We start from the raw sequence: 14,691 nt of genomic DNA, 5'->3' as shown, positions 1-14,691 counted from the left end.
CTGGAGAAGCCAGGCAAATTTCTGCAGCTCTGGGCTGCCAGGCAGAGCTGCTGAAGAGCACCTAAGAGGAAACACACACTCACACACACAGCAAAAGTGGGCAGGCAGTCTCTCAAGCCAGTGAGCTTAGGCTGGCCTGACCTGCTGCCTGGCAGTCTCTGCTGGTGGCCCCCAGAACCAGTCAGGTCCATGGACAGCCGGGCAGGCATTCAGCCTCATTTAGGTGTGGGTTCTCACTCTTGCTTAGCCACCTCCCTTGTAATGTCCTCCCTTTGCAGCACCATCAGACCTCACGCTGCTTTAATACCTGACATTTGGATAACACTTCACAGTTTCCATAACTGTGTACATGCTCTCATTTGATCCTCACGGTAGCTATCCGGGGTCCTGGTTGTTAACCTCCCATTTTTACAGGTGAGGGGCTAAGGTTCAGAAAAATGACATGAGGTTCCATCCTACAAACTAGCAGAGCTGAGCTGGAACCAGTGGCCCTTGGGCCCTTTTAATTCTTGAATGGCAAGGCGGGACTATGAATGGGTCCTACTCCCCATGAAGGCAGTCCAGCAGTCCACAGGGCCTATTGCTTGGAATCTTAGGAAGGAGATCATGCATAGGATAGGAGAGCGCCTCTGGCTCCACACTGGAGACCTGGAGTCTAGGGCTAGATGTACTATAGCTCGTTGAGTGACCCTGTGTTCACTGTGTCTTCCTTTCCTCAAGCCTCAGTTTCCCTTTTTGTAAGATAGAGGGTTGGCCTGGGTGATCTCTGAGGTTCTTCTAATCTGAGCAGCAAACCAGCTAGCTCCTACACCCAGGCCTCATCCCAGTAAGACCCAATTACCCATTGCCCTGAGAGATCTCAGGGCCTCAGCATTCCCCCAGCCCCAGGGACACCTCCAGGCCCCAGTGGAGCTAAGCTGCAGAGGTCCCCCTGCCTGGCCGGCCACCGACCTGTTAAATGTTGTCACAGATGCCAGGAGTCCCTGTCCCAGGGGTTTCCAGGTCCATAGAGTCCTTAACACTGAGGATTGGAGGAAGGATGCAGGGAACCATGAGCTGATGTCTTGCTGGGGAGAGCAAAACACTGTCGTTTCTTAGTGTCTCTCAGGAGTGTGGGCTGGGGTTAAGGGAAGCACTGCCTGGGAGGGAGTGAGGCAGCAGCTGGAGGAGGGACAGTTGAGCTGCACACCATTGTCTGTGTTATGAGAATGTGCTGCTGCACCCAGGGGGTTCTGGCCTTGCTTCTTTAATATTTAATTCACCACCAGGAGCTCAGCAAGGATTATGCTGAACCGCTTCCTCAAAGAAAGGATCAGGGGCCTGGCACGTTTGGGGCACTCCTGGAAGAAGCAGGATGTGAAAGCCAGGACAGTTAGACTCAGCTCTCCCAAGTGGAAGGAATTCTGGGCAGTCCAGTGCTTTCCACTGGGAAATCTTACAGGGGTGGTGTGTCATGAGTTTCATTACCAAGAGCCTCACCACTACCCATTGCTCTCCGCCTCTACCCATCCTTAAAGTCAGGGGGCAAAAGAGGCTAAAAGGGTGCTCTTTGGCACCCTGAGGAAATGGGTAGAAGGGATGGAGCGAAGGATCCACTGGGATCCTTTCCACTGGGAACAATAGATCTCCCATTGCTGGCTACTCCCTGGCTCCCTCCATAAGATTCTTGGAGCACAGATAATGGGGCAGTCAAGAGATCAGTGGCCAGTGCCAGAATTCTTGCAGTAGAGGCATAGCCCACTGAATCCCCCTTATTACAACTGCCAGAGGCCTTGGGAAACCAAGGCCCAGACTCGCCTAGAGCCACACAGGTGAGTTAAGGAGAGCCAGACTCTTTATACTTGGTCCAGCTTCTTTCTATTACACTAGAGTCCTGCTGTTGTTACCTGGCTACTTGATAGTCAGAGTAATTCATTTTTATGTAACTCTTATATTTTGATCTCATGGAATCCTCGCAGCAACCTCCAGAGATGAGTGTTACTATTTCCATTTGACAGGGATGAAAGCCAAGGCTGGTGATGGTCTCAGTGACCTGGATTGATAGGTGGCAAAGTCAGGACTGGAACCCAGGTCTATGCTGTGCTGTTTCCAAGTCTTCATGAACCCCTCCGTGTGTGCTCTCTGTGTGACTCTGACAAAGGCCTTTGCCTCTCTAGGCCTCGGGTTTCCATTTGCCTAATGAGGGGAAGTCTGACGCAGCTCCTTGGGGACTGGGTGACATGGTCATTATGTGCCAGGCTTTCAGATATAAGCAAAGCGGGAGGGGCGTCTGGGAAATTCCAGGAGAGGAATGATTCCACATCCTGTGACTTCTTGTCACACCCAGCCCAGGACCAACAGCAACCAGCAAGCTCAGAACGGAGCCTGGACAGAGGACCCCAGCCTCCCTAAGGCACTGCTGGTTCAGAGTTGGCTGTTTTTAGGATGGAGGAAACAATTTGAAGGTTCTTGAGGGTTCCACTGGGTAATGAGGGGAAGAGCATGGTAGAGGTAATCCCAAGCCTGCCTGGTTCACAGGGTTGTGCTGAAGATGAAGTGAAATCATTAGTGTGAGAGCATTTGAAATAAGTTGAAAGCACTAAATAAGTGGAGGGCGTTAGCAGCCACTGGGTGGCTTCTGTCTGCCAAGCAGGGGTCCAGTGATCTCCGGGACTGACATCTTTGTTTCTGGCTTAAGGCTTTCTTTCCCCTGCCATCCCAGCTGCCTTGCCATAAACCTTCAGCTGCGGGAGCAGAGCCAGGTGAGAAGGATCTAGGAGCTCTCAGAAGGCGGGAGCTCAGGTCCCTCCTGGAAATGAGTTTCTGCTCCCCATGTGCGACACACTCCAGCTCCCGCTTTCTGAGTTATGACATCAGCCCCCCTTCTCATCCCCCTCCTCAATTCCCTTCTTCCAGTTCACACCGCCCCTGGGGGCAGTTGAGCAGTAGCTGATGTGACCCAGTGCCCTCATTCATTCTCTCTGACTCATCTTACAGTCTGTCTCACCCGTTTTTCCTGCCCACCACCTCTAGGGTCCCCATTCCCTTTGTTCTCCCCTCACTGTCTACAAACACCATGCCTATCTCCTAGGAGTCTCCTTTCATCTCCTCTCATTTACCTCGAGGCTTAGGGGGTTTGAGGTGTGCAAACGTGTAAGGGTTTGTGATTGTCATCAGCGCCCTGTTTCTGGGTAGTCATTAGCCATCCATACTTCGGCCGTGTCTCCAGGGGGCTTGAGCATGTACCAGACCTGAGAGGTAGGGGTGTTGGTCAAGCCACAGGCCAGACCCACGGCTGAGGTTACGGCTCTGCATGACGGCAATTCCAGTGTTTGTGCACAGTGCACGGTCTCACTGCTGTGAGAATGCAATGTGTGTGGGTGGATCGAGAGAAAGCCCACTTTCATTGTGCAAGGAACATGTTTTAATGACTGTTTTCATTCTGAGGTTAATTTTTTGAGGGCTTGGACTAGATGATTTATAAAGCTTTGGTTCTAGATCTTTAGAGGGAAAGAAGGGTGTGTAGAGGAGGCAAGGGTTGCAGATGATACAAAATGCAGGCTCGAAATGAAGAGAGGACTGGAAGAGGTAGAGACAACACACTGCTTGTTGATCCCCACGTGAGTAGGTCTGGAGGCAGTGGAGGGAGGGGGCTGCTTGGCTAGAGCCCAACTCTCTCTGTAGTGGGTATGGGAAAGAGACCCTGCAGAAGCTGCCCCTGAAGCCAGAGGGATGAGGTCACTACAGAGAGTACAGACTGCTTGAATTTTCATTGTCTCTCTGTCGGTCCCTCTTCTTCCCCCCACTTCTCAGCATTGGGGTTCACCATAAATAGTTTTGCAAGAGAAGGAGTCTGAAGCTTGAGAAACAACAGTAATAGCAAGAATCATGCCGTTCACATAGCACTTGTCATATGCCAGGCCCTATACCATATATTGTATCCAGATTATCTCATGTAATCCCCACAGACACCTTCCAAGAAAGTGTTAATTCTGTTTACATTTTATACTTGAGACAACCAAGATTTTGTGACTTGCCCAAGGCCTCGTGGTTTGTATATGGCAAATCTAATTGAGTCCAGGTCAGTTTGACACAAACTCTGATCCTCTCTTGAGCTTAAAGAATTACGAATACCAGGACTGGTTGCTGGGGAGGTGGTGAAAAATGACAGGAGTGGGTGTAAATGTGTTGAATTTGAGGTGACAGAGTCCAGTGAACAGCAGGAGATGGAGAAGGGGAGGTGTTTTTTTTTTAAGATTTTTTTGTTATGGATCATTTTTTTAAAGTCTGCATTGAATTTTTTACAATATTGCTTCTGTTTTATGTTTTGGTTTTTTGGCCACAAGGCATATGGGAATCTTAGCTCCCCGACCAGGAATCAAACCCACACCCCCTGCATTGGAAGGCGGAGTCTTAACTACTGGACGGCCAGGGAGTCCCAACAGGGGAGTTTAAAAACAAGCGCAGGACTGGAAATGGAGTTGAGGGGCTCATCTGTAGAAGAGAGCCCAAATGACACCCATGGCCCACTGTTCTTGACCCTCCCTCCCTTAATGTAAGTGACTCCCAAATCAAGATCTCCTGTCTGGGTCTTTGCTGACCTTTTTTTGTAGAATGCTGTATTCAGAGGTGATATCAGAGTCAGGCAGGCCTGATTTACCAGTTTTGAGACCTTAGTTTCCTCATCTATAAAGTGGGATAATAATAGTACCTATGTCATAGTGCTCTTGAGAAGGTGATAATCAACATTAAAGCACTTTGCACAGTTCCTGGCATGTAAGCGTTCATAAATAATAACTTCATTACTGTTATCTTTGATTAACTAATGGATGTCTTCACTTGGCCATCTTTCTGATATGTTAAACACATCACATTTTAGTTTGTCATTCAAGACCTTCCAGAGCCTGGTTATCTCTCTCCCATGTCACCTACCTAAGAAAGTGATAGGAGAACCTAACAGCCAACTCCTCTACTCCATACTTTGAACTTAAGATGTTTCTCATTGCCCTTCTGCTTATTGTACTGTTTTATCTCCCAGGTTGTCCTGGTAACCAGGGAGTGGGAATTATGGCAGCAGGTTAAACTCAATGTAAAGAGCTTCTTGATAGTTATGATTGATCTGCTTCAAGAGATAATGTCTCCGATCCCTGGAAGTGTCCAAGGAGAAGCTGAATATCATAGTTGCTCTAAAGGGATTCACAAGCCAGAAAAGCCATTGAACTAGGTGATCTTTAAAGTCCCCTCCTCTTCAAAGTCCTTTATTGTTAAAAGTAGTATTTTTTTTAAAGCAAAATATAGAATGTTCAGTTCATCTTTTTGAAAATTAAGGTGGTAGGATTTAAATGTTAATGTATGAATTCAACCAATAATAGAAGAGATTTTCAGCTCTCTATCATGACTGGTTAGAGAAAGACAATGAGAAGGAGAAAATGGGAGGAAAGACAGGAAAGAAATAGGAAAGACAAATGGAGTCAGAGTTGGGGAGAAAGATGGAGAGATAGTGGATGAAGAGATGGACAACAGAATTTCTGTGGAGAAGAAACACCAATTGGAAGAAAAAGTGCTTTAAGGGAGAGCATGAAATAGTATCGTTCCACTGACATGATCTTGAGGTTAGTCTCCAAGGGGTGTGTCCAGTCTCTAAAGAATCCTCAATAATCCAGGGAGCACCTATCTTCCCAAAGCTGGTCTGGTTCCTTCCCCATATCCCCAGGGACACCAGCCCCATGCCAGACCCTCTGAGACTTATAGGGCCAAGTGATCAGGGAACTGTGTATACTGCCCCCCCCACCCCTCCCCACCGCTGCCACCACCCATTCCAGCTGAGTCCTCTGTGATCCTTGAGAGAAGCAAGTAACCAGAGCTCCAGGCTGGGTCTGGCATCTAGGTCAGAGTCCATGGCTTCTTGGCACCACTAAGAGCAGTGACTTACATTCCTTCCTGTCCCTAGCAGTGTGATCAGTTAACAGAATTGCTATGAGCTGGGTGCAGTTTGTAATGTAAAGATCTGACCTGCAGGAAGTACGTAAGACTAGTACATTTCCATCAGAGGTTCTGGGATTCAAGTTATGTTGGGACTCAGCAGGCCTTTTGGTCCAGTGTTAGGTTTCTCTTTCTGTGTGTTGGCTAGAGGAGTGTATTATCATATTGCCCTTAGTCATCTCCAGCCCCCAGACAGCGCAAGATTGGATGAAGTGGCTATGATAATGTTCTCATTGTGCTCTGAGGACTAGGAGGAAGGGCCTGGAATTCAGCAGGAGAAGGGCACGCCCTCCCATCTGTGCCCTGCCAGTCTGCTGCCCCTGGCCAGTCTGGGGGCACTTCTGGGGCTGATAGGGCCTGAGAGCTGCTGAATCAGGTAGCCTGAGTAGATAAGAAATGGTCTCACTTCCACCCAGTCTAACCATTCAGCCATGACAAGTCTGTGTAAGGCAGATTCCAGTGCTCTGAGCTTGTAGAGTCCCTGCACTGGGGAGTTGTTATATATCTAGAATTTTGAATATCCTGAGAAATTCCTGGGCATTAAATCCTGGTCAGACTCAAGACTTACTTTCTAGTTGTCTCCCTTTGCTCTCAGATGTACTCAACTGAGGGGTACCAGGCCCTGGGCTGAACTGTGTCTGTAGTGGTAAATAATGGACCTGCACGCTTTCTCTTTCTTCAAGTGAGCCAGGAGAATAATAACAACAATTGGAATAATAATAGTAGCCACCATTTCTTTAGTGCATGCTTAATGTCAACTATGGGCTCCCTGGGTGGCTCAGTGGTAAAGAATCCACTTACCAATGCAGGAAACACAAGAGACATGGGTTCAATCCCTAGATCAGGAATATCTCCTGGAGAAGGAAATGGCAACCCACTTCAGTATTCTTGCCCGGAAAATTCCATGGACAGAAGAGCCAGGCAGCCTGCAGTCCATGGGGTCTCAAAGAGTCAGTCATGACTGAGCATGCGTGCACAATGTCTACTACTCACTGTATTCTCGAGTTGTTTTATTTAGTCCTCACAATAGCACCATGAAATAGTGTTTTAATCTCCATGTGACAAATGAGGATACTAAGGCATAGTAATGAAGGAACAATCCAAGGGAATATGAACTGATATCTGCTTGATTGCAAAGCCCATGATCTTCCCTCCACCCTGTATCACCAACTCAGAAAGGGGGCTTCATGCCAGATCCCTGGCTAATAGGCCCCAGTGGGAGCTCTTGTCTGCTAAGATGCTTAACTCATCTGTGTCCTTACACATGATGCAAACCCCAGCCTCAGACCTCAGTCTGGGGCCATTCAGTCGTATAATCAACAAATCTTCTTGAACACTATGGCCAAGAATATAAATCAATAGGTAGGGTTAACTTTGTCTTTAAATTGTTTAAATTTCTGGAGTGAATCACAGGAATTCACTAATAATGGTTGTCTCTAGGGATTTTATTAATAATAGGAAGGAGGCTTTTATTTTTCACTTCATATTTTAATTTTTTTTTTTTTTAACAGCAAGCATATAGGGCTTCCCTTGTGGCTCAGTTGGTAAAGAATCGTCCTGCAAAGCAGGAGACCCTGGTTCAATTCCTGGGTCAGGAAGATCTGCTGATGAAGGGATAGGCTACCTACTCCAGTATTCTTGGGCTTCCCTTGTGGCTTAGCTGGTAAAGAACCTGCCTGCAATGTGAGAGACGTGGGTTTGATCCCTGGGTTAGGAAGATTCCCCTAGAGAAGGGAAAGGCTACCCACTCCAGTATTCTTGCCTGGAGAATTCCATGGACTGTATAGTCCATGGGCTCATAAAGAGTCGACTGAGTGACTTTCACTTTCACTCTATTACTTTGTTAAAAACAAATCTAGAATTTTTAAGGGAGAAAAATATGTAAAAGAAATGTGTTAACACATGGTTGGAAGATTGGCTTAAATGAATAATTGAGGGAGACCCAGGGTCAAGAATAATTCTTAATGGTACTCAGTTTTTGGTAATCCTGTGACTTGGACAAGGCAGTTCCCCTTCCGGTTCTGTAAGAAATGATCAATCAGTGATTCCTTGCTTTCTGCACTATTTGCTGATTCACAGTGGAAGCAGCAGGTCAGAAGCCCAGGTTTAGAGACCAACCTGGATGAGGAACAGTGGGGGCTGGAAAGGAATGATCAAGCATTGCCTGGAAGCTGGAGGCTAAATGACCCAGGGTCTGTAAACTATGGAGTCTACACTTTATGCATCCTTTGGTCTCATCTAGTTCTGACATTGTATTAATAGCATTCTTCTGTCTGGCTGGGTTTTCTTTCCCAGTGTTGGAGAGAAACCCTCTAGGACGATGCAAATGCAAATAAGTGAATGAAGTAGAGGAGAAAGACAAAGTTAAGGATCAGATCTGAAGTGATCGTGGTTTTCCTACTCAAGCAGATGAGCTGATTTTTTTCTTCCTGTTTTTCTCCAAGGTGGACTGAAGCATTTCTGGGCATCCGTATCCTGTCCAGTGCAAGACTGGAAGTAGAATCCAGTTCATCTCATTCTCTGGCCAATATGTTTCCTGATCTCTAATAGTTCCTTCTTCTTTTGACTGCATTGGGTCTTCGTTGCACAAGGGCTTTCTCTAGTTGCAGTGAGCAGGGGCTACTCTTTGTTGTGGTATGAGAGCTTCTCATTGAGGTTGCTTCTCTTGTTATGAAGCATGGGCTTTAGGTGCATGGGCTTCAGTAGCTGTGGTGCTTGGGCTTAGTTGCTCTGCAACATGTGGAATCTTCCTGGACCAGGGATTGAACCCATGTCCCCTGCATTAGCAAGTGGATTCTTATCCACTGTACCACCAGGAAAGTCCTAATTGTTCCTTCTTCTGGATGAGAGAATTACTAGCATGTAGTGTTTTGAGGCATCCAAGGAGACCCAAGGCAGGAAACTCAGACTCAGTTTCCTGATTTATGTTCCTGAGGGCAGAGAATCACTGAAAATAGCATTCTTCTTCCCCTCACCATTGTTTCTTTCATTTCTTCTTCCCTTACTGCTGGTTCCTCAATATCTATAACCAGAGGCCACAAAAGGAGAAACAGGTTTGTGACTGTAGGCGTGGCTGTATTCCCTAAGAGGTGGGACCCAGGATTGCTGCACTGGTTGTTTGTTCTGTTCTGTGTGATGAGTGGTGGATAGATGTCAGTCGGGTACTGCAACAGGAAGTAACCTCTGACATTTGATTGTACATTATCATTTACCAGGTATTTCTTCACCTGTTATCCAGCTCACCATTCTTACCAAAGCCTGCAAGGTTAGTCAGTATTTACCCCATTTTACAGATGAGAAAAACTGAAGTCCAAGAGCTGATGCCGTAGATTTCTTAGCAAATAGGATGGCAGAGTGTGTGCCAGGATTCATGTTCTCTGATTGACGGGCCCAGTGCTCTTTGCTTCTTTCCACCATGGAACTTGTGAGGTGGCCCTTCCTGTGAGCATTCGGGCTTCACTCTCTCTCAGGGACCCTAGTGATAACTGATGCCCTCCCCACAAGAATGTGCTTAAGAGCTCTATCCCACTCATCTCAGAGACCCCCATAAGAACCTCACACAGGCAGAAGCATCTTCAGCAGAACCCCGCCTGTTTCATCTGGAAGAGAAAGAAATGGTGCCCTGAGCTTTCCTGATGATTCCTGAGTTGGCAAAGATGCAAAGACCAAATGCTGCTTTCCCCCAAGGTACTTTCCTGCCTGAATCTAGGAGAAAACTGTAGCACAAGGACTTGGAATCAGGAGGCTGGTGTTTAAATACTACTTCTGCCATTTACTGTCTCCATAACCTTAATCTAGTCACCTCACCTGTCTGAGGATGGGATCATATTCATTATCTCGTGAGGTTCTTGTGATGATTAAATAGGATGATAAATGCAAAAAGGACCCAACCCAGCCTAGGCATATGGCAAGTGGCCGCCAGGACTCCTGTCTCTTGCAGAATGTTATAGATTAGCTGACAGTCACAAGGCAGAGCCTGTTTGGCTTCTCTGTAAAATCATACTTGATGGTATCTCCTCAGAGGGTGGCTGGCTGTGCCTGGCTGTCTCCTTGCTGGTTTTCCAGACCAGCATTTAATGAACACTGGGCCTCCTTTCTACTCCTGATTTTGCACTTCAGTTGTTCCCGGAATGAGAAGAGGGGAGCTTCTGAATATCCCAGGCTGTATCTGCAGGCTGGCCTGGTCCTTGTGGTGATCTTGGCTATTAACTGGGGGAATTTTGCAGGAACTAATAATGCCTGTGGCCGGCGATTTGTTATGTAAGTGAATACTGAAACACTCCAATCAGTAACATTCAGGTAACAAAAGACGTGTTAATATGTCTCTGGTCAGTAAGTTGCTAATTGTCACAGCAGTTGACCTGCCTCTAATACCTGGAATCAAGGCCCTGATCAAATTGGGAAATTATTTGGAAAGTGTGTAGTCAGTATAGAAACAGATACACATGTGCATATGTGCTCAGTCGCTTCAGTTGTGTCTGACTCTTTGCAACACCATGGACTGTAGCCCACAAGGCTCCTCTGTCCATGGGATTATCCTGGCAAGAATACTGGAGTGGGTTGCCATTTCCTCCTCCAGGGGATCTTCCCGGCCTAGGGATTGAACCCGCGGGTCCTGAATTGGCAGGCAGATTCTTTTATCACTAGCACCACCTGGGAAGCCTCAACAGATACACACACTGACTCCTTAATTATGAGATTCTAGACTTAGAAGTCTTCATCTCTGGGCCTCAGTTTCCTCCTCTGTGAAGCACAGGGCATTGGCGTTGATGATTCCCTGAGGTCACCTTAATTATCCGGTGATTTGTTTCCCTCTCACAAGAGTCAGACCATGTCCTTGGAACTCCCTGCCCTGTTTTCCGCCCCTACAGCCTCTGCTGGCCTTTTAGTTACACTGGACATATTCAGAACCAGTAGAACCAAACCCAGCCCTGTCTACAGGCTCCACCCACCTGGACTCTTTTTCCCTGAGAAATCGCAAAGGCAGCATTAACTGGGGCAGCTAAGAGCTCTGGGGAAGTTTTCCTGGGAACTGGAAACCCCATATTCTGCTTCGTACCCTTGTAGCCTGAAGTGGGCCCAGGGATTTGAGGCATCCTTGTCCCCTGCCCTCCTTAGGTGATAAAGGCAGAGATCTCTGAGGAAAAGGAGGAGATGGCTACTGGTATCCTCAGAGAAATGAGAAAAGCAAAAAAGAAAAAACCACCAGAAAACTGTTTCAAAGCAAAGAACCGAAGTCACGCATAACATGTCTCAGAGCATGGGTGTGATGCAGGCAGCAATGGACTGAGGCTGGGGAGAAGGGGGAGCTCAGACTCTGCACCTGGATTGGGGCCCACCCCCAGATTTTTGTGCCAGGACCAGCCCCCTTTTCTAGCACAAGACAGGTTCTATCAGGCCAGCTTGACTGACAGTGTAGGCTGGGCCAGTGGACAAGACTTGGCAAGAAACCAATAAGGCATATTTGGCTGTCATTCAGACCATGTCTGTGCTGGGTCCTGGCGGGTCAGGCAGAGATGTGTAGGAGCAGTGGACAAATGGAATGGGGTGATATGGGCAGTCAGGCATCTCCCAGAAATTCTCTGCCTGGAGCCCAGGCCCTGGCCAGAAGGAGAGACCCTGAAACAGAGTTCCAAGTCCAAGGAGGAGGCCTAACATGAAGTCTGATGAGCAGGAACCAGGACAGAAACCAATCCTGGGAACCATGGCATGAGGGTGGCAGTGGGAGGAGCCTTGGGACTTGGCAGCCCTGGTAGCCTTGACTGATGCATCAGATTCCAGGCCTGATTGGCAGCCTAAAGTCTGCCTGTGTCCAGCTGGGCTTCTTGAGCTGGGTGTGGGTAGGCCGGAGAAGGTGGGGGCTGAATAAACAAAGAATTGTTTTAAGTCAGATCCATCTCCTCACTTTAAAATCCTCAAAACACAAAAAAAGCAAGCATAAAAGAGCATGTTGGAAAAGGACAGGGCAAACCTTTGCAAGCCTACCACAGAGGTACAGAGAATATAAATAGGAGACTCAATTTTATATTTATTACTAAGCCAAATTTAAAATCATGATAATACTTCATGACTATGACTCGAATAAAAGTGGTTCCATTATTTATTGCTGGCAGTGGTTTTAAGTGGTAAAACTGTTAGAAAGGTAACTTGACAGTATGTTCTAAGATACACAAAATGTTTATAACTTTTTGTCCACTTGTGTAATTTCCTTCTAAGAAAATCATCTAGAAGATAAAAAATTGGGAATTTTCTGGCAGTCCAGTGGTTTGGACTCCACGCTGTCACTGCTGTGACTCAGGTTCAACCCCTGGTCCGGGAACTAAAAGCCTATAAGCTGAGCAGCATGTTCAAAAAAATAATATGCATGAGTGTTTATTGTAAACATTAACCAGCCAAACAAAATTTCTTATAATGGGGTTTATATTATAAATTATCCACTCTAAATATTATGACTCCTCTGTCCATGGAATTCTCGAGGCAAGAATACTAGAGTAGGTAGCCATTCCCTTTTTCAGGAGATCTTTCTGACCCAGGTATTGAACCCGAATCTCCTGCATTGCAGGCGAATTCTTTACCGTCTGAGCCACCAGGGAAGCTCAAATATTATGCAATCATTAACAGAAAATTCTTTCGTTTTTAAATTTTTGTTGGAGAATACTTGATTTACAATGTTGTGTTAGTTCAGGAAATTCTTGAGCTATTTAATAGTGTGGAAGTAGCAGGATATAAACTTATATTTCGGAGAAGGAAATGGCAGGCCACTCCAGTATTCTTGCCTGGAGAATCCCAAGGACAGAGGAGCCTGGTGGGCTGCCATCTGTGGGGTCGCACAGAGTTGGACACGACTGACGTGACTTAGCAGCAGCGGCAAACTTATATTTATCCTATGTCTATAGATATGAAAAAATGATGTGTGCATATGGAAAAATCTGGGGTAAAAAGCTAATTAGCTATGATGGGGAATATGTGAATTTTTTTTCCAGTTTGTTTTATTTCTGTGCTTATTTTGACTTTAATGAAATTTTCTGGAAGCAGAGAAAGACAAATAAAAGGTTAAAAATATGTCCCCAGAATCCTGTGATGAACTGTGAGTTATTCAATCAGTACTCCTGAGATATCACATTCCATAAATTTATTATCTTCTGTAAAGAAGAACTTCCTTTGTCCTAAAAATTCAAGGTATAAGCTCTTATTCTTCTCCCTACTAGGGGTTGATTAGAAAAGCCTAGATCCTTCCTTTTCACACCTTTTGATGGTATAGTTTCCAGGTCCTTTCTCTTAACCTTTCTTTGTCTTTGCCAGTTAAAGAGTCCTCTATTTTTTTTTTTTTTAAGCCCTTGGATGGTTTTAGCTGCCCTTTTCTGAATCTTCTCTCTCCTTCAAGTCCCCAGAGATGCAGTGAGAGAACTATACACAGTACTCCAGATTCAGCTGCATCATGGTTTTGTATTAGGGTAGAATGATTTTTGTTTTGTTTCCAGAAAAGCCTTGGTGATGGTACCTGGCCAGATACTATTGGCTTTTTTAGCTGTGGCAGCGTATTAAGCCAATGTCTTCTGGGAACCATAGAGAATTATTCCTTGCTTTTCCTCTTTTTGTGGTTTATAACTGACTGCTCACAGCTATCATTTACTGAAGATTTAGGATTACTTTTTTCCCCAATGTAAAACTAATTGAAGCTCATCTGCCATTTTTCGGTCCGTTCACATGGCCTAGAAATTCTCCTGCTCTTTCCCACCTGCAGGGATTTGGGGGCATCTGTGAAGTTGGAATTTCACCCTGTGCACCCTTTCTTGCATGATTTCTGACATTTGAACATTTTTCCATCTGGAGAGATGCCTGTTTGTTTCCTTCCCCTCCTTCACCTCCTGTTTCTCTGTTCCTTCTCCCCCTCCCCCATGGAGTAACCTCTGATATAGGACCATGCCAGGAGCACTTTAACCTCTTAAGTTCTGACCATTGGCTTCCTCGTGGACTGGAATAATCTATTCTGTCCCTGAGGGAACTCTTGGAGAGTAGTCAAACATGATTCCTCTTGCTGGAAAATGCTGCTTTTCTTTTAGCAGGTTTTGTTTCCTAAAACACTGCACGGTGTCTGTGGCAGGAAGAGCCTGGGCTTGGGAATCAGGCAGACTTGGGTCTGGAGTCTCCATTTATATGCAACAGCCATGGTGTGACCTTGGATGGATTACTTAACCTCCCTGAGCTTTCATCAGAAAAATGGTGATGCTTATAGTTTGTCCCTAAAGCATGTCACACAAGTTACTGGAGGGGGTCTCAGATGCTGATTCACTAGGCCTGTGGAGGGCCGGAGATTCTGCATTTCTAACAAGTTCTCAGATAATGCTGGTTCTGGGGACTGCAGAAAGCAGTGATTCTCCAATTTGATTGCACCCCAAAATCCCCTGGGAACCTTTAAAATCCACCGATGCCTGGACCTCACCACCTCCCTACCCCCCTCCATTTCCAGTTTAACTGGTGGTAGGATATAGTCTGGGATTTCCCTGGTGGCTCAGACTGTAAAGAAACTGCCTGCAATGCAGGAGACCCAGGTTTGATCACTGAGTTGGGAAGATCCCCTGAAGTAGGAAATGGCAACTCACTCCAGTATTCTTGCCTGGAGAATTCCGTGGACAGAAGAGCCTGGAGGGCTACAGTCCACAGGGTCGCAAAGAGTTGGACACGACTGAGCGACTTACACTTTCAGGGGGTAGTCTGGACACAGCCTTT

At 46.3% G+C, this 14,691-nt stretch overlaps 1 protein-coding gene and 1 long non-coding RNA gene across 8 annotated transcripts in view; both read left to right on the top strand.

The window, feature by feature from the left end:
• The window catches only part of KIF3C (kinesin family member 3C), a 40,796-nt gene that overhangs the window by 9,312 nt on the left and 16,793 nt on the right, over positions 1-14,691 (top strand). The window lies entirely within an intron of this gene.
• On the top strand, positions 443-13,034 carry LOC145546298 (uncharacterized). Its single transcript, XR_014082731.1, has 2 exons — positions 443-10,388; positions 12,729-13,034. It is a non-coding gene; the product is annotated as an uncharacterized LOC145546298 (long non-coding RNA).

This window comes from Giraffa tippelskirchi, chromosome 4 (genome assembly GCF_054371585.1).
Source record: "Giraffa tippelskirchi isolate mGirTip1 chromosome 4, T2T-mGirTip1v1.2.pri, whole genome shotgun sequence".
Lineage (NCBI taxonomy): Eukaryota > Metazoa > Chordata > Mammalia > Artiodactyla > Giraffidae > Giraffa > Giraffa tippelskirchi.
This window is presented reverse-complemented; position numbering and strand designations above follow the sequence as displayed.